Below are 19,053 nucleotides of genomic sequence, written 5' to 3' on the forward strand. Positions count from 1 at the left end.
AAGAGGACAAAAGCTAAAAGCTTAAATACGCAGTGGGGTTGCGTTCAACTGAATGAAGACCATTCTCCTCTCAAACTGCAATTTAAACAGTCCGCTTTAAAACTCTCTAATATTAGTGAAAACTTACTATGGCTCTCTGTTTAATGAACAGATTATATTACCCACATTACAACTGCCAACTGAGTGAAAAGAAGTGGGTGATGTTATGATTGGTTAACCCTCCATGATCTGAGGTTATTCAGATTGAGCCATTGTGTACTCTGCATGACATTGATTGTGTCACACCACACAATAAGTAATGGCTTTATTGGGGTTCATTGTTTCAGGTTTGGGAGGGAATTGTAAACAGAAATGGAGTAGCAGAGTCAACGCATCTAGCAGTGACGTGCTGATCAGAGGAGAGATGTAAATAGTAGTTTGTCAAAGTGTCCCTCTGTGGGCCCGCTCTTAGGGCCTTCTACTGATGCGGCGTAAAAAACAAAAAAAAAAAGCCAGATCAGCAGTCCAATTATCAGAAATCAAACTGGTTCTGGCTGTGAAGAGGACCATAGAAGGGAGGGAGAAGGCCAGTGTCTGGTAATTAAAAAACATTTTATCAGCCTGAATGGCCCTCTCTCTCTCTCTCTCTCTCTCTCTCTCTCTCTCTCTCTCTCTCTCTATCGACAAGCTGCTTAGGTGAAACTGAGCTGTTTGACTTCAGACATATGAGCTGCTGGTGTTTAACTCTGTACTGGAGAAGAAACTTTCCATTGATGCAAATTAGGCTGTGATGACGTCTCTCCCTGCTTTTTTATTTGATCTCCAAGACAGCCAGTTTCTGATCTTGTTGTACAAAACAATTACACCTGTTAATAAACTTTTGGTCACACTTTAATTATGTTTATGTTACTGTACTATTACATGTTGTACTTATGAGCTACATGTAATTGCTGTGTAATTGTTTTGTAGAACTGCTTGTACTTACATGTTGTTATTGTTATTCTTATTACCATGGTAATTAATAATAGTAACACGTAATTTGTGTAACACGGACACTGCAAGATAAAGTTTTACCAAATGTTTTAACGTTTTTACAAAACTATAGCATTGTGGGTTTTCCAATGAGACCTTAGATGTGAATTACAGGTGTATCACAATGATTATATTGTCTGTATCATTTCGTAACTGATTGCTGATCTTTGTACTGTATTTAATAATGCCTGTCATTGGCTGTTGGATATTAGCAATGTCACATCATATAGAGAAATGTAATTTATTGAATTGGTTTATATAAATAATTTCTGGGAAACAATCATAGGCTGAGCATGTATAAGGCTGGGGAGGCTTAGCCTTACCCTGGCCATGAGCATGATATGTAGACTTTCAACAAATATAGCTATTGTAGGTATTGAAAGAGATTTCCCATTGCCACTCAGTGATAATGCTGGGCTTAACTGCTATTCTAGGATCAGTTTGCCTACCCCAGTATAAAAATGCATTACTATTGGGAAAGGGAATCCTGACCAATGATCAGTGGCTACCAGTGACGTGCGGTGATGTCTTAAAGAGGCTAGGCACTGAGTTTTGAAAGCCAGATTACCTGATTTATTGTTTAAGCTAATAAATAATACGTAATAACAGTGAACGTTACGCACAAGTGCGGCATATCAAGAAATGTAAAAATCAGGATGTATATCGTGTACTCTCTCTCTCTCTCTCTCTCTCTCTCTCTATCACAGACACACACACACACAAGCGCGTAAACAGTGAACGTTACGCAACAGCGTGGCATATCAAGAAATGTATATGTATTTTATATATGTTTTATATATAATATATACGATTTTGTTAATATATCTTCATTAGATATTATTATACAAAATTCAGTAGTCAAAACACAGAACATAGAACAGAACATAAGTTGTTTATTTTTACAACATTATGTGCTTATTTTTTATGTGCAATCTTCATCTTTATAACAGAAGATACAATACAACAATCCTTTACCTTTTCATTGTGGTAGGTTATATACAGCTTCCTTTGCTCGTCAAGTGCAAGGTCGATCCGAGATTTTCCAAAGATTTTCAGTGTAATTTGACACTGGATGTGAGCTGACGACTTTTCATGCTTGGTTAAAGCTGCGGGCAGGTTGTTCAAATCACAATATCCTGCTGAAGTCCAAACAGTCTGACAGGTTGAAAAAAGCAGGCAGGGATGCTGATTGTTAGCACAGCCACAAGACCTCCCTCTTGCAATTAACTCATATTTGGAATTAAAATCGAGCTTGGAAGTTGGAAAAAATTCTTAATTCTGTGATTACGGCCGGTGCTGTCATTTTGATTTTGAATTTGGCGGGGATTAGGCATGTACGCTAGCTGTGGTGTAATGACGTTAGCTACGCAAATGTCCAGGAATATCTCGATTTTAATTGGTCCATGTCTGATACGTAACGGAGATGATTACGGGCATAACATATTTACGTCAAAAGGCACAGCAGATTTGTGCTTTTTGCCGTACATGTTAAAGAATACAGGATCGAAGTGCGCATGCGCAACATGGGTTTTCCGCGTGTCGTCTGCAATGAATGGACCGTAAAAGCACTGCTTATTCTACCATTTGTTTTTAGTTGATTATGCGTAACTGCTACATTTGTCATCATAACGTCTAAACAATTGGAATAACACACATATTGCATATATAAATCACAAGAATAAAAAGTAAAAATACAAATACAAGTTTATTATTTAATAAACATTTTATTTTTGAATTTTGGCAGGGTAGGCAGTGCCTAGTTTGCCTACCCAGACCGCACGTCAGTGGTGGCTACGGGCGAATTAATATAAATTACTGTAGTGGCTTTGGCTGAACGATATGGCATGTGCCAGGAGAATATCTTCACTTCTGAAATCATTTAAAAATTTTAAAGCATATATTACATGAAGTAATTCAATTCTTGGATTAAAATCTATTTATTAGAGTATGGTCAGAAACGGTTGAAAATTAGTTCATCCAAGTTTGTAATGTTCATTATTTGACATAATTTTAAGTGGCGTCCGAATCAAACTCAAAACAAGCCAGCACTGAGATGACTAAGTTGAAAATAAAATCTTCAGACACGTTCCTTGATCTTGTGAAGAAGACTCCATCTCCAGATTTCTTCTTAAATTAAAAACGTTTCAAGTCATCGCTTCATGACGAATTCATGTTGGTGCGTGACCGCTTATTATCATGGCCTATGCAGGTCTGAGTGGTTCCATTTCAATTTCATTTTACTGTGGTAAGTAAGACAGAGATTAATGCTATCTTCACATGCTATCGTAAATACGAGATTCCCACTCGGAAGTTGCAAATTAATGATCCCTCAAGTCCTAAGTATGACTGGGAAACTCTCAATCAGTTCCCTAGTTCAATAGTCAGGGCTCTGATCAGGGAGTAAGCCATTTTTAGGGATGTCTCATTTGCAAACTCGTTCCAGTGCACTGAAACGTTCGCTCCCCAAAAAAAATCACACAATGCTCCATAAAAACCAGGGAGCATTGTTGCTCACTATGTTCCCTTACCGGAAACATCATGTCTTCTGAAGTCTCTCAAGTGGTTAGATGATGAGCACAAGTGCAAAACTATGAAGTCCAAGCCTTATTTTCTCTTTAAAAGAGATGTTGTTTGTAATGTCTTTCATTCATAATTACTATGAAACAATTTATTTAATATTTTTAGTTGTTAAAAGGTTAAAAAATGCACTCCTATATATTTGTATTTCTTTATGCCATTTATCTGTTATAATAATACTGTACGTTTGAATATCTTCAATAAAAATTATACAGCGATGGTGCTGATTAATAAGAGCTGCGCTCCGTCACAGGTGATTGATTCATAATTGTCCCAATGTTCAGTGGATCAGTTCCCTTACCAGTGCCTGAACTCATGTTCATGACATAGGGAGCTGGGGAGCAGATTGAGACACAGGGTCGGAGATCATTTTGATACCAGAATTTCCGAGATGGGATGAGTTTTAAACTTTCAACATGGCAGAGCAAAGTACAGTTCAATATTGATTCAGTTCACTCGACATTGCTGTGAAACACTTTGGGGGAATTCCTTCTCCGACAACCTAGTTGAAGCCCTTGTATCATAACACTAATCTTATGACTGGCAATGGTGCTGAGCCACGCCCTTTAAGGTACACATTTGCCCTATATAAGCGGGTGCTATATCACCATTTCTTCAGAATTTAATTCCTTCAAGACCAACATCGTCTCGTCTCAACAAACATTTTGTCTTAATCATCCATCTCTTCCCCATCAGCAGACACCTTCCAGTGGATGGGATTTCCCTGCAGATGCACCAGGACGTTCTTCGCTTGACTTTCAGCACCTGCAGTGAAAGATTAATCCGCCCCCTCTAGTGTTCAGTCGAAGATTTTCTCCGCCTCACCGCCGGCATCAGGCACCGCAAGACATCTACCTGCTTCCATCAGCATTCCGGCAGGAGCTATATCATTGATATAATATATATATATATATATATATATATATATATATATATACCGTCAAACACTATATAAAGAGCCGCTTCTGTGTATGCGTCTTTATAATTATGTCATATCGCAAGTGTTCCTGTGAGCGACACATCGCTCCATTAGACCAACATGACCAGCCACACCCCCACCAAAGCAGCTCTCATGGGGACAGATTGTGAGGACATGAGTCTCAAGACGTTCCACTCTAGGGTCGTTCTGTGAGACGATTCTGCCTCCTGCGCCTCCTGACTGCTTCCTCTGTGTTAAGTCTCGAGGGACAATATGAGGAAACATGGAGGGGGCCGCGAAGTAGAGATGGAAGAACCCGAGGACGATCTTGCACCGGCACAAGCCCCACAAGCCCCTCGATCTTCCCACGTAGCGTCTTCGCCAGTGCAGTATGAACGTGACGACCTCTGGCACTCTATGTATGAGCACAGTGTTGTTGTTTTAGGCGGGTCTGACGGTGATGCCGTGTCCCTTGCAGCTTCAGTTACTGGACAACGGTCCATGGAGGATGTTGCAGACCCTCCCATTGAGGGGCTGCAGAAAGGAGCGTGCACAGGCCATTGACAGTCTCAAGTGGTCCCCTCCAGAGGAGCCAATAAAATCTCACCTGAACAAGTGGTTCCTGCAGGCCGGCCGCCACCAGCAGGCCGCGGCCCAGAAAACTGCTCCATTCCCACGAAGTCCAGGATGAGCTCACAAAGACCTGCACATGCCAATTCAGAGCAGCGGTCCTCACAAAGTAATGGGAGTGAAGGGGCTCCGTTCCCAAAACATTTCACAGCAATGTCAAGTGGACTGAATCGACTGAACTTTCCCTGAGATGAAGGGTACGAGACATTGCAAAACCTGGCTGCACTACTACTTCAGAGTTTCGAGGTATGAGCGATGCGTTCTTGTCTTTCAGTCAGAAAATTCGGAAAAAATGGTGATCGAGTGCCCGTTTATAACGGGTAAGTGCATGCCTAAAAGTGCGGTGCTCAAACACCATTGCCAATCATACGATTGCCATTATAATACAAGGGCTTCAACTAGGTCATCAGAGAAGGAATTCTCCCAAAGTGTTTTACAGCAATGTCTCGTTCCCTTCATCTCAGGGAACCAAGGTTACATATCGTCACCTTCCTAAAATAATTGCCTAAGTCATTTTTTCACTTTTCTCAGAAAACACAAAAAACTGAACCAATAATTGAATATATGATATTTATTGATAAATAAATCGTTTCTAGATGTTTGATTACAATATGTAAGCCTATTCGAATCTTTCTTAATTAGATCATGTAATGTGGAAAAAATTAGACAAAAACTAGATGAAATATTGTTTAAAAATACAGAAAAGAGTTAACAGAAAGCCTAATGCTAGCTTGACTTAGCTATTTTTCTTGACTAAAATGCTGACTAAAAAGACTAAATAAAAAGACAAAAACACAATATTTTTATGCAATATTTATAGTCTATATTATAGTAAACCTCATCACTTACCAGTAGGGGTAAAAAACTTGTAAAATTGTCTCATTGCCTTTTGACTTAGGCAAAATAAAACGGCCTAAGTCACACACTTGACATAGGCCATTATACTATAGGGGTAGAATTGCATGATCTGTTCAACTGAGGATGTGGGCGATTTTACCAAAGGTGGCCAGCATCATGAGGAGATGACTTATGCAAAAAAATCATTTTTGTCAAAAAATGACTTAGGCAATTATTTTAGGAAGGTGACGATATGTAACCAGAGACGTTTTGTATGACAGGTCTTGTTCATTTTTCTAAATACAGTTAATTGTTAGCATTTGCCATTTTGGTTATATTCATTTATGTATATCAGCAACCATTCTATGCATGTTGTAACTTTTTACACTGTGAAAATAGCTTGTATTTGACCAAAATTCCATTACCGTCAACAAGCTGAGTAATATATATTATGGTGTCAAAATAAAAGTTTCTCAGAAATATGTGTGAATGAACCTGGTGTCATCCATGTTTCTTGTTGTTTCTGACAACAAAGCACTTGAACACAACCTACTCGTAATAACACTTCAGAAGAGGGAAGTATAATTCCGATAGCACATGAAGGCAGCATAAGTTTGCTATTTTGCAGATTTGAATAAGTGTGTGTGTGTGTGTGTGTATGTGTGTGATCAAACCATTCATTATTTCGGCCAATGCTGTGTCTTTGTTGTGTATTTATTGTCAAGTGTCAAAGTTATTGCTATAATATCTATTGCCAAGTTAATAAATGGCTTTTATTTACATAATATTATATATAAAGTTATAACATAAAGTTTCTCTTCTATTTATTATAATTAGATCAGATATATTTGTTAGAGAGGGATTTTACGCAGTTAAATGGCCATGTTACAATGTGATATGGGGGGCCTGTGGGGCATGTTGTTACATTCCACTTTCCTTTTGTCCAGGTAGATGGTGAAAAAAGTATACGATGTATTCATGAAACAAGATCACATATTTGTACCAGAGATGTGTAAAATGTGAGAAAAGAAAAATACTTTGAACCCAAAGGGCATTTACACAAACTTAAGAAAACCAAAAAATGTTTAGTTTGTACCCCGCTCTCCCCTACAAACAGAGAACCAGGAGTTCTGTATTGCTCCTGAATGTAGATGTAAATTCAGATATGCAAGGCCGGACTTACCATTTGGCTAGACTGATCGCCCATAACTCAAATATGACCTATTTCAACTAGGGCTGGGTGATGGACAATGTAATCGGATATCAATGATATCTTACAAATATCCTGATTGCGAAACTCATTGACGGACGATGAAGGACAATATCGGGAAATGACAAAACCATGGATCTAGGAAGTCGCCAAATCCAAAATATTAAACAGTAGCTCAGTGTGTGAAATGAGCATCCGTCACCTGCTAAATACGACCCAGCACCTTATTCGCAAGCTCCTCATCCAAATAAGTGTATTAAATGCACAGGTAATTTTGATCTTCCACCCACAACAGTGGCGGGCGACCTGTAAGGTGTCTCGGAGTGATATAGCGATATATACAATAAATGCTGTAAGACACAAAGATACACTCTTGAATAAACACATTTTATTATATTTTTAAGAACAGGCAAAAGAAAAGTCATCAATGCCTGTGTCTGATTCTGTCTTTTGAGGAAAGCAGCGGAAGTGTAACTCGTGAAACACATGCATGTAAAGAATTCTAACTCTCTTTTTCTCTGTTTCATTCATCTGAAAATTTTGCACAAATAATGTCGTCTATGAGAATTCTGCAAATGATCTCCGACCATCTCAGGAGTTGCTGTGAGTTTATTTTGCTTTATTTGCATGGAGCAGTTCGTGGGGAACATGCATTGTGAACGCAACTCTGCAGGTTCACTAATATATTGTATTAAAGAAACAAAGGCGAAAGTGATTAAATCATAAAATAATACAATACCACATTCAAATTGAGCCTAAAATTGAGTTCTGTTTTATTTTCTTTAGGCAGCATTAACTGTATTAATGAAGCGTAACAAATTCAATAAGAACACACATTTTGCAGCATTATTTTGAGAACACAATGGAATTTATTAGGCTTACACTATGTTTTCTATTTAGTTAAGCACAGACTATGTGAGGTAATAAACTTAGCCGTTTTATGAAAGTGGAAAATAATAATTGGGTTGAACTTTCTCTCTCTATATATATATATATATATATACAGTATATACACACAGTTTAAAATAAAACTATATATAAAGTATGCAAGGAAAGATTGGCGGTACCCTATGCAGAAGCTGCCACTACATATAGTGATAGATGAGTCAAATAAACAGGTAATAAAATATTCATACATCAATTTATTATGAATAAATTCATTCATACACTCTCATTTGCAAACTGCTCACACTTTAGCCATTACAATCAAAATGCTGGACTCTTTCCAGCTGCAGCTGATCAGGTTAGTAGAGAGTGGAGTGGTGGTCAATGCTGAATGCATTGTTAATTCTTTTCCACTATTAAGACAGACACACATTTACACTCACCTAAAGGATTATTAGGAACACCATACTAATACTGTGTTTGACACCCTTTGCCTTCAGAACTGCCTTAATTCTACGTGGCATTGATTCAACAAGGTGCTGAAAGCATTCTTTAGAAATGTTGGCCCATATTGATAGGATAGCATCTTGCAGTTGATGGAGATTTGTGGGATGCACATCCAGGGCATGAAGCTCCCGTTCCACCACATCCCAAAGATGATCTATTGGGTTGAGATCTGGTGACTGTGGGGGCCATTTTAGTACAGTGAACTCATTGGCATTTTTAAGAAACCAATTTGAAATGATTCGAGCTTTGTGACATGGTGCATTATCCTGCTGGAAGTAGCCATCAGAGGATGGGTTCATGGTGGCCATAAAGGGATGGACATGGTCAGAAACAATGCTCAGGTAGGCCGTGGCATTTAAACGATGCCCAATTGGCACTAAGGGGCCTAAAGTGTGCCAAGAAAACATCCCCCACACCATTACACTACCACCACCAGCCTGCACAGTGGTAACAAGGCATGATGGATCCATGTTCTCATTCTGTTTACGCCAAATTCTGACTCTACCATCTGAATGTCTCAACAGAAATCGAGACTCATCAGACCAGGCAACATTTTTCCAGTCTTCAACTGTCCAATTTTGGTGAGCTCTTGCAAATTGTAGCCTCTTTTTCCTATTTGTAGTGGAGATGAGTGGTACCGGCTGGGGTCTTCTGCTGTTGTAGCCCATCTGCCTCAAGGTTGTGCGTGTTGTGGCTTCACAAATGCTTTGCTGCATAACCTCGGTTGTAACGAGTGGTTATTTCAGGCAAAGTTGCTCTTCTATCAGCTTGAATCAGTCGGCCCATTCTCCTCTGACCTCTAGCATCAACAAGGCATTTTCAGCCCACAGGACTGCCGCATACTGGATGTTTTTCCCTTTTCACACCATTCTTTGTAAACCCTAGAAATGGTTGTGCGTGAAAATCCCAGTAACTGAGCAGATTGTGAAATACTCAGACCGCCCGTCTGGCACCAACAACCATGCCACGCTCAAAAGTGCTTAAATCATCTTTCTTTCCCATTCTGACATTCAGTTTGGAGTTCAGGAGATTGTCTTGACCAGGACCAGACCTCTAAATGCATTGAAGCAACTGCCATGTGATTGGTTGATTAGATAATTGCATTAATGAGAAATTGAACAGGTGTTCCTAATAATCCTTTAGGTGAGTGTATATATTAGTTAGCGAAAAAGAATTAACAATATTACTTTTATATTCCTTTTCTCTAAGGTTCTGCCACTTTACATCCAGTATAGTATTTGATTGTTTACTAAAAAATCAGTTGAAACATTCTAAAAGTGATTTTTTAAGCATCAGTCAAGTGGAGTTGGTGTTTGCTTGGATGTATTAATTTATGTATTTTATAGAAGTACTTACCTGAGGGAACTTGGCCTTTACGTTGTTCCATTTGTTGTTCAGTAAAACTTCACTTTATTCAAGGCAATTCAGTTGAATCTCAAACAAGACATTTTTTTTTATTCCAGCTTTGCCACATGTTAATTCCTTCTAGAATTAATTTTAAATGAAAGGAAAGTGTTACGATGTGTACTGATTGACAAAGGCCCTCAACATCTTTCTAAGTGTCTAGTGCCAACACCACATGTTGCAGCCTGAGATTACTGCATGTTCTACCATAACATCTGTTTGGTAAATGGGATCATTATAAGCATATTAAGAGGTCAGTGGGATCAATGTTTTTTGTTTAATCTAGTACATTTCCACAATCCTATCAGAGCAGAAATAATGTGAGTGGAAGCTGATAAAACAAGCCTGAGGGGGTCTGGTAATAGCTCTGAGCCAGGTAGCACAGCTCTCTGAGTTTATCCTATTCATCACCTTAAACGTTCTGTCAGTGTGTGTGTGTGCTAATATATTCACGCTACTGCCTTTAAATCTGACCATACTACAGACAGATAATCTTAACTGTTCCTCCCTTGCCAACTAGAAAACCCCAATTCTGTTATAAGTTAATGCCTGCAGTACTTTGCATTTGAATACAAACACACAATCTCACAGAATCTTACTATCCAATTTAAATTATTGCAACCAGATTCAATCTCGCCTTTCGGTCATGCTCATTAAAATGGCACTTTTCAGAATGTATATTGTAGCCAATACTGTTAAAAGTGGTTACCTGCAATTTTTACCCGAAGTGATTTCTACTTCATCTAACCCATAAAATGTACTTTAGTTGGTGTATCAGTTTTACGTGCATGCAGATTTGATGGGTAAAATTACAGGGAGATATATTCTATAAAGGCACATATTGGAGTACCAGAGTGGTCTGATTCAGCCCAGTATAAGCCCATTTAGGTTATCTTAAAAAACTTCTTTTTTTTTTGTGATTCTTTATATCGTGCAGTTTAAATATCAAGTGAAATTCGTAGTAAGTATAACTTGGCTATAAACATATTCTGATTCTAATTCAGATTTTGATATGCATAAATTAACAGATATTGGTAAATTGTCTGCACTTATATAGCACTTTTTTTTATTAACCTTAGAGGTTACCAAAGCACTGTGCATTTACACTGTGTCCCAATCACCCATCCACACCCACCAATGCAAGGCGCTAGCCTGCCATTGGGAGCAACTCGGGGTTCAGTGTTTTGCCCAAGGACACTTCGGCATGTGGAGCCGTGTGGATTCGAACCACCAACGCTGCGATTGGTAGTCAACCCACTCTACCAGCTGAGCCACAGCCGCCCCTACCTAGATATTAAGACTGGATCTGAAAGAAAGTGTTAACTAACAATTGTTACCTCAAGTATCTATTTCTACATGATCACAACCAATACAACAACAACAAAAATTATTTTGTTGGTGTAATTTAATTTGTCTGGTAAATTTTGTAAGATTAAATAAAGTGTTTAAACAATTTAATTTAGATGTTGCCACATGAAGCATATTTTTAGGTTAAAATGTTCCTTCCATCAGATATATCCCAGCATCAATGTCTCAATGTTATATTTGCAGGTAGACTGGATGGGCAGAATTACAGGCAGATATATGAAGGCATAGATTAATGTACCAGAGTGGGAGTTTGATTCAGCCTGGTATCGATCCAAAAGCAGTCTGTGTCTGCTTAATTCAGCAGGCTCCAGAGGGTCATTTACAGTGTCTGTAAGAATCCAACCGCACTGCTTCATTGTAAAACATAACAAAAGCAACTGAAATAGAAGCCTGGACTGTACCTGTGCTCTACAGCGTCACTTTTTCATTAAAAACCACAATCCTACAGCTGAGCCTCTCTAAAAGCCACAATGCAGCCTTCTAACACAAGGGCAAACACATGCGACCCAATGCTAGCCTTCAAATAATAAAAAAGTAAATAAATAGATAAATTGAGATGGGTTTTTGCAAAATGTATGAATGTAAATGGAGAATTTAATGTATCTTCCAGGAATCTGTACAGTGGTTGGGCTTTTGTGTCTGTGGGTTTCTTTAATGTTTTGAAAGAGTCTGTCTCTCTTTATCTGCAGAAAGCTGATTCAGTGCAATAAAGAGCACTGTGTGTACTATACCACTCACTACAGACTATGGAAAACATCTATGAATGGCACATTAAGCAGATGTTTGTCTGTTGACTAAGCTGCAGTGCAGTACTTTGGGTGTTTTTGTGGTTCTTTGTGTGTAGTAATAGCTTAAGCCTTTATGTAATTACATGTTAAATATCCAGACTATAAAAACATTAAATGACAGAAGTAATATTTGACTGTCTTGTGACTGCAATGGATATTTGCCAAACATGTCTGACGTCACTTCAGTCTTGCAAAGATACATACAGTAGGTCACAGATCCATACTGCTGTTTTTCATGAGCTTTATGATGTTCTTGGTATTTGTTTTCTATAAATGTGACTTCTAAATCTGAATTTAAAAAAACGAATTAAATGGCAAAGATACTGATAGACTTCCTATTCTGGCCAAATGATGGTGCCCTCTGGTGGTAGAACTTATTTGAACCACTGACAACGTTGACACAAAGTTGAAAGACAAAGTAGCTCAAAAGATCTACCAAAAGGCCATAGTTCTGTATTAAACAGAAAAAAGCTTCATGGCTAACAAAGCCATTGCAAGCAAACCTCGTTCCATGACCCTTCGTGAATGGAAGTGGAGATGGCTTATTAGGTGTGCTTCGTTTGTAGCAGGGGATCCATCTGTAAAACATGCAGCACATGAAACTTTGTGAGCGTTAGTATCAAGTTCCAACCTTATTCCTCAGCAAATGAATAGGCACATATTGCAAATGATTGTTATCAATGATGGATGTTACCAGGTTTGTTTGTTTTTTCACTTAAGCTAAATAAATGTCAAACACATCTCTACTGGAGGAAGAAATATCTGTTAAAGGAATAGTTCGTCCGAAAATCTAAATTCTTAATTTACTCACCCTCCTGCCATCCCAGATGCATTTAATTTTCTTTTTTCTGCTGAACACAAACAAAGATTTTTAGAAGAATAATTTCAGCTCTGTAGGTCCTCACAATGCAAGATAATTTTGAAGCTCCAAAATGCACATAAATCAGCATAAAAAGTATCCATAAGACTCCAGTGGTTAAATCCATGCCGGAAGCGTTATGATGACTGTGGGTGAGAAACCGATCAATATTTAAGTCCTTTTTCCTCTCCAGTTTCACATTCTTATTTATAAAAAAAAAAAAAGAAAAATGGTGATTCACAATCTTTGTACATATTGCCACCAACTGGGCAGGAAGGAGATTTTATAGTAAAAAGGGACTTAAATATTGATCTGTTTATCACCCACATCTATGATATCATAGATTACTTTAATGCTGCCTTTATGTGCCTTTTTGGAGCTTACTCATTTTGGAAGAAAAAACAGGTTTAAGCATTGATTAAGCATTTTGCTGCTTCAATACAGGAAACCATGACTTCAATTCAGTAAGTTTTTCCATCCGACTGAGGGCAGGGTCTTCATTTCGGCCAAAATCCGAAACGCTCGGGACAGTTGGCAACCATAGATCCCATTTCCATTCTTAATCGGCGTGTATGTGTCACATATTCCCTGTTGTCTTTTGTTTTTGTGCTTTTATGTTGAAGTTCTTAGTTCCTGTTTCCTATTAGGTTTTTGTAGTCCCTTTTGTAGTTTCATTTTATGATTTGTTTTCCCCTGATTGTTTCTCATTCCCTGATTGTTTCCCCAGGTGTTCCTTGTTTCCCCCAGTTAATTGGCCAGTTCTTGCATGTTTTTTTTATGCTCTGTGCTAGGTTTCCTGTGGTTTTCTTTATTTTGAGTTTCCTTGTTTATTTTAATAAAGTTGCACTTAGATCCTGCCTCCTCACAGTATAAGTAACCTCCTGTCCGACTGAAGAGGGTGAGATATCAGCAAAAGCAGTCGGTATGCGTGACACCCCTGAATTATTATTTTTGCTATTCCTTTTTGTCTCGTTCTCCCATCTTGATCCCAAGGGATATTCTATCCTGTCACAACACTTGGATGGTCAAGTCGGTAGAGGTCAGAGGTCGAACACTAAAAGAGAAATTAGTTTATTGACACAATAAGACCTGACAGTTTATTTGATGTTCCATCAACCAATGTTCCCACCTTTCTCATGTCTACCTCTCCGTTTCAAAGATCCCATGGGAGGGTGAGAAACAGAGGCCATACAAATGAGAAATCCATCACAGGACCAAGTCCCTTGGTCCTTACAAAATTTGGATGTAACATGCAACAGTAATGCAATTGTACAAAGTGTGTCAATCCATTTTGCAAGCTCTTCACTAGTAAACATTTAGCCCTATGTTCTTTCAAATAAAGACATTTTGGTGTTGGAAAAGAACACATCTGCACTGCAATTATGTTCTTGGAGCACTGAATGAAAAGCACTTAACTCATGCTGTACACATACATCTGTTCAATCAGATGAGACATTCAATAAGGTGAATTTCTACCTAATGCCAGCTTCTGCCAGTTTAGTAGAAGTTATGAAGTAAGAGAGCCATTTGTGGTTTTGGTTTGGAGCTGTAGGTATGATTTTAGATGTGGGTTGACCATGTCCATTATTTCAATGACACCTACCTACACATGTAAATCATAAACATTGAAAGTAGGCTACAGGTCTTTCACACAATTGTCCAGTGATGGAAAGACAAGGCCTCTGACACATTTTCAGACTTACCACCTCTTCTCCCATAAGTAAATACATCTGTCTTTCTCTCTCTCTATCCTGGAGAGGGTGATAAATGCCTGTGCAAGTGAGTCAATCAGACGATCAATCAGAGGACAACCTCCCCTCATTTGGTCAATGACGCTCTTGTTTCTGCTGTGGAGAATGGCACAATGACTTTACCACTTAATTATGTTGTTAATTGCTGTGTTAAGATTTCTGCAGGAGGTCCCTCAGGTTAGTAATTGAGGGTGGCTGCACCTGCAGACACGCTGCATTTATTCACAAGTCAATAACTTTTGTGAAGTGATAATGATCATCTGCTTTCAAATGCTGTTGCCCTTACTGTTAACCCAGCCTCATATGAAATATTGACATTTTCTACAACAAAATGCTTAGATAAGTAAAGCCATATCATTTTAAAGATTTCATACCCTTGAAAGATGTTGTTAATTAAGATGATACTTGCATTGCTTTCAACAATTTTTAAAAACTCACATTGTCAGTGGTGTATATCATTAAACAAGAGGCGGACAACTTATAGTATTGTATTACTTACAATAATTCTGTATGCAATTGTGGCAGCCTATTGTGTAACCCAAAACACAGGTCCAGTATTAAAATAATAAACAGCCATTGGTCAAACGATGAGGGTAATCCTAGATCAGTCACAACACAACATGTAGAAATGCAGGGGAACAGCTCACATGGACTTAGTTAACAACACAATAACATTTAAAATTAGATGATTCAAAAGTGACCAGCGTGTCCTGATTGCCTGTAGCTCTTTATGTACATATGTAAAAATACTCTACTGTAGAAGATATACACACATATGCTATCCACTGACTGGCCAGATATTATATTGGCCCTTTGTCAGAGGAAAGTTTTTGCAACTTCTGGAACCAGAACAGAGAAGAAATATCACAATGAAAGATGAAAATTAACAAAACATAGGCTGCTATTGTCCCCTCATGCACCTTGTACCTTCGATTATGTGACTATTCAGAATGAGGAAACAGCCTTCAGACTTTCCAAATGGGATGCCTTTTTAGAAACACGTCCATTATGGCATAGATTTGTTTTTAACAATCAAAATGTAAGTGCGGGGTGGGTTGTGTGCAAGCCCGGCTCCTGCCAGCTATGCTAGGGTGGGCTGGAACATTTAATGGGTGGGCATTTGGGAAAGGTGTGTGTGTGTTATTATCATGTCTGTAATTGGCATAACATGGCATACTTTTTAAGATCATAAGGCCCATTATACATATATTTTATACTTATTCCCCATTTAAAAAATAAATTGAAATAAATAAACAGATAAACACTGTACATATTCATAAGATGGAAGTTGGCCCTGACAACCTTATTCTTCATATACTACTTCCATTATTGAGAAATAAAGTCCACACAAATGCAATGATGAAGTGGAGAGAAACTTTAATGAGAAACTCAACTTAAAACAAATGTAAACAAACACAGACACATATGCAATGTGGCCACGTGCATCTCTCTCTCCCCCAAACCGGCATCTCCTGCTGTCCTTTATCTCACTCTCCCGCTGATCAGCTGATTCAGCGCCGGCCATCACGGCCTGCCACGCCCTACTCCTCGTCACAATTAGCAAGCCATGTGCATTTAGTTATTGTGCAAATTGTGGACAATTGTACTTACTCTTTTGCACACGTGTCAAAATATGTACGATTTGCTTAAATTAATAAGAAATTCAAATCTGATGTGAACAAGAAACTAATTGCTAAGAGATTTGAACTTTGAAAAAAACAAAAAAACATTCTCATTCGAAAATTGAGTCAAAGCGATTGAGAAAAACTATAATACACTGTTTATCATATCAAACATTCAGAAAAAAAAATCATTCTGAAACATTTACCCTTTCTGGAAATGACAATTCTTACCTGCTCATCTGAAATACCTGCCTGTCTGCTTTCCTCACCCAGAAAACAACAACTGATCATATTTATGGATGCCTTTAGCATCTCCACTGACTCCACATAGGACTCGTGTGACATATTTCATCTTTTAAAAGTGAATACGATCATTTTGTGTGGGGAACAGATGAAATTGCACATGACTTTTACGAGACACAAAGCTCTGAAAACCGAATCCTCCATGTATTCACATTTTTATCTCAGGTCGTTTTATATCTCATTGTAGACATTTTACACTGGATTATTATTATTATTATTGTTATTCAAAAAAAAAGAAAAGATAATGGCAAGGATTCATAACTGTGAATGGAAATCTGCCTCAGCATTATCTATAAAATCATTATTTTAAAATCTTCATTCAGTGAATGACAGAATGGCCCCCCAACCCATCAATTCTACGCCAATGTCCATGATCCACATCTCACCGCAGCCCTACTATATACTATACCAAAAGCAGTATGTCAATTGAGTAGTATGTCAGAAAACTTGCCAGAAATACCCGTGTGACCTACTGCATTCGATTCTGAAGTGTGAATGCCATGGGAGCTGAGAAGATGTCTGTAACAAAGTTTCTTGTTAATGAAAAGGAGAAAGCATGAGTCAGCAAATTCAACACACAGTATTTCATTTTTTAAACACAAACTCGCTTTTCAGCGCAATGTTAAAGGGGCTCATAGGCACAGCACAGTCTCCAGGTGTGTGCGTAGCTCTCTCTCTTCACTGGCATCCGAATCACTCTTAAAACCTGTCTCCACTCTCACTGCAATGACAAACAGCTGTTAGAGACAATCATTGCCAGGTGATGATCCGTACCGTTCTCATCTCCTGATCTCACTCTCCATTCACAAGCCGGCACTCAACCATGCCACCACCACCACATAACCCCACTGCCCGACTCAGTCCAGGGAGCAATACGGCTTGCCCAGTACCACCCCCCCCCAGAGGAAGTCTGCAACAGCTGTTTGTGCCCCTGGCCTGTGGACCACCTTTAACTTAAAAGGCTGAAGAGCCGGATATCAACAGTTGATCCACTCACTGGTATCCTTTATGCGATGGAGCCACTGGAGGGGGGCTTGGTCCGAACAGAGGGTGAAAGCCTGTTACAGGAGGTAGTACCGAATGGTGAGGACCGCCCACTTGATGACCAGACACTCCTTCTCAACGGTGCTGTACCTCAGCTCTCATGTGAACATGCTCTCATGTTCAATAACCCTGCCAATAACCCTTAAGTGTTGAATAAAAGTGAGCCGAGGCCAACCGATCGAGCAGTTTGTCAATACGAGACCGCATTGACCTTTCATAATACACACAGAACCGGACCAAGCCGTTGCTCTTCAGAACCAGCATGACTGGGCTGGCCCAGTCACTGTAGGATTCTACTATTATCCCCATTTAGAGCATGACCTTTAATTCTTCCCAAGCCACTTTTTTTTTGTGCTCGGGTAATCGGTAAGAACGAGTACGTACCACTACCCCTAGGGTTGTTTCGATATGGTGTTTTATGAGGTCCGTACAACCGGGAAGGCCTGAGAACACGTCCAATGAATATATATATATATACATACAGGTGCTGGTCATATAATTAGAATATCATCAAAAAGTTGATTTATTCAGTAATTCCAGACTGATATATTTCAAGTGTTCATTCCTTTTAATTTTGATGATTATAACTGACAACTAATGATAAACCCCAAAATCAGTATCTCAGAAAATTTGAATATTGTGAAAAGGTTCAATATTGAAGACACCGGGTGCCACACTCTAATCAGCTAATTAACTCAAAACACCTGCAAAGGCCTTTAAATGGTCTCTCAGTCTAGTTCTGTAGGCTACACAATCATGGAGAAGACTGCTGACTTGACAGCTGTCATAAAGACGACCATTGACACCTTGCACAAGGAGGGCAAGTCACAAAAGTTCATTGCTAAAGAGGCTGGCTGTTCACAGAGCTCTGTGTCCAAGCACATTAATAGAGAGTCGAAGGGAAGGAAAAGATGTGGTAGAAAATAGTGTACAAGCAATAGGGATAACCGAACCCTGGAGAGGATTGTGAAACAAAACCCATTCAAAAATGTGGGGGAGATTCACAAAGGGTGGACTGCAGCTGGAGTCAGTGCTTCAAGAACCACCACGCACAGACGTATGCAAGACATGGGTTTCAGCTGTTGCATTCCTTGTGTCAAGCCACTCTTGAACAAGACACAGCGTCAGAAGCGTCTCGCCTGGGCTAAAGACAAAAAGGACTGGAGTTGTCCAAAGTTATGTTCTCTGATGAAAGTAAATTTTGCATTTCCTTTGGAAATCAAGGTCCCAGAGTCTGGAGGAAGAGAGGAGAGGCACAGAATCCACGTTGCTTGAAGTCCAGTGTAAAGTCAGTGATGGTTTGGGATGCCATGTCATCTGCTGGTGTTGGTCCACTGT

This window comes from Xyrauchen texanus, chromosome 1 (genome assembly GCF_025860055.1).
Source record: "Xyrauchen texanus isolate HMW12.3.18 chromosome 1, RBS_HiC_50CHRs, whole genome shotgun sequence".
NCBI classification, from domain to species: Eukaryota; Metazoa; Chordata; class Actinopteri; order Cypriniformes; family Catostomidae; genus Xyrauchen; species Xyrauchen texanus.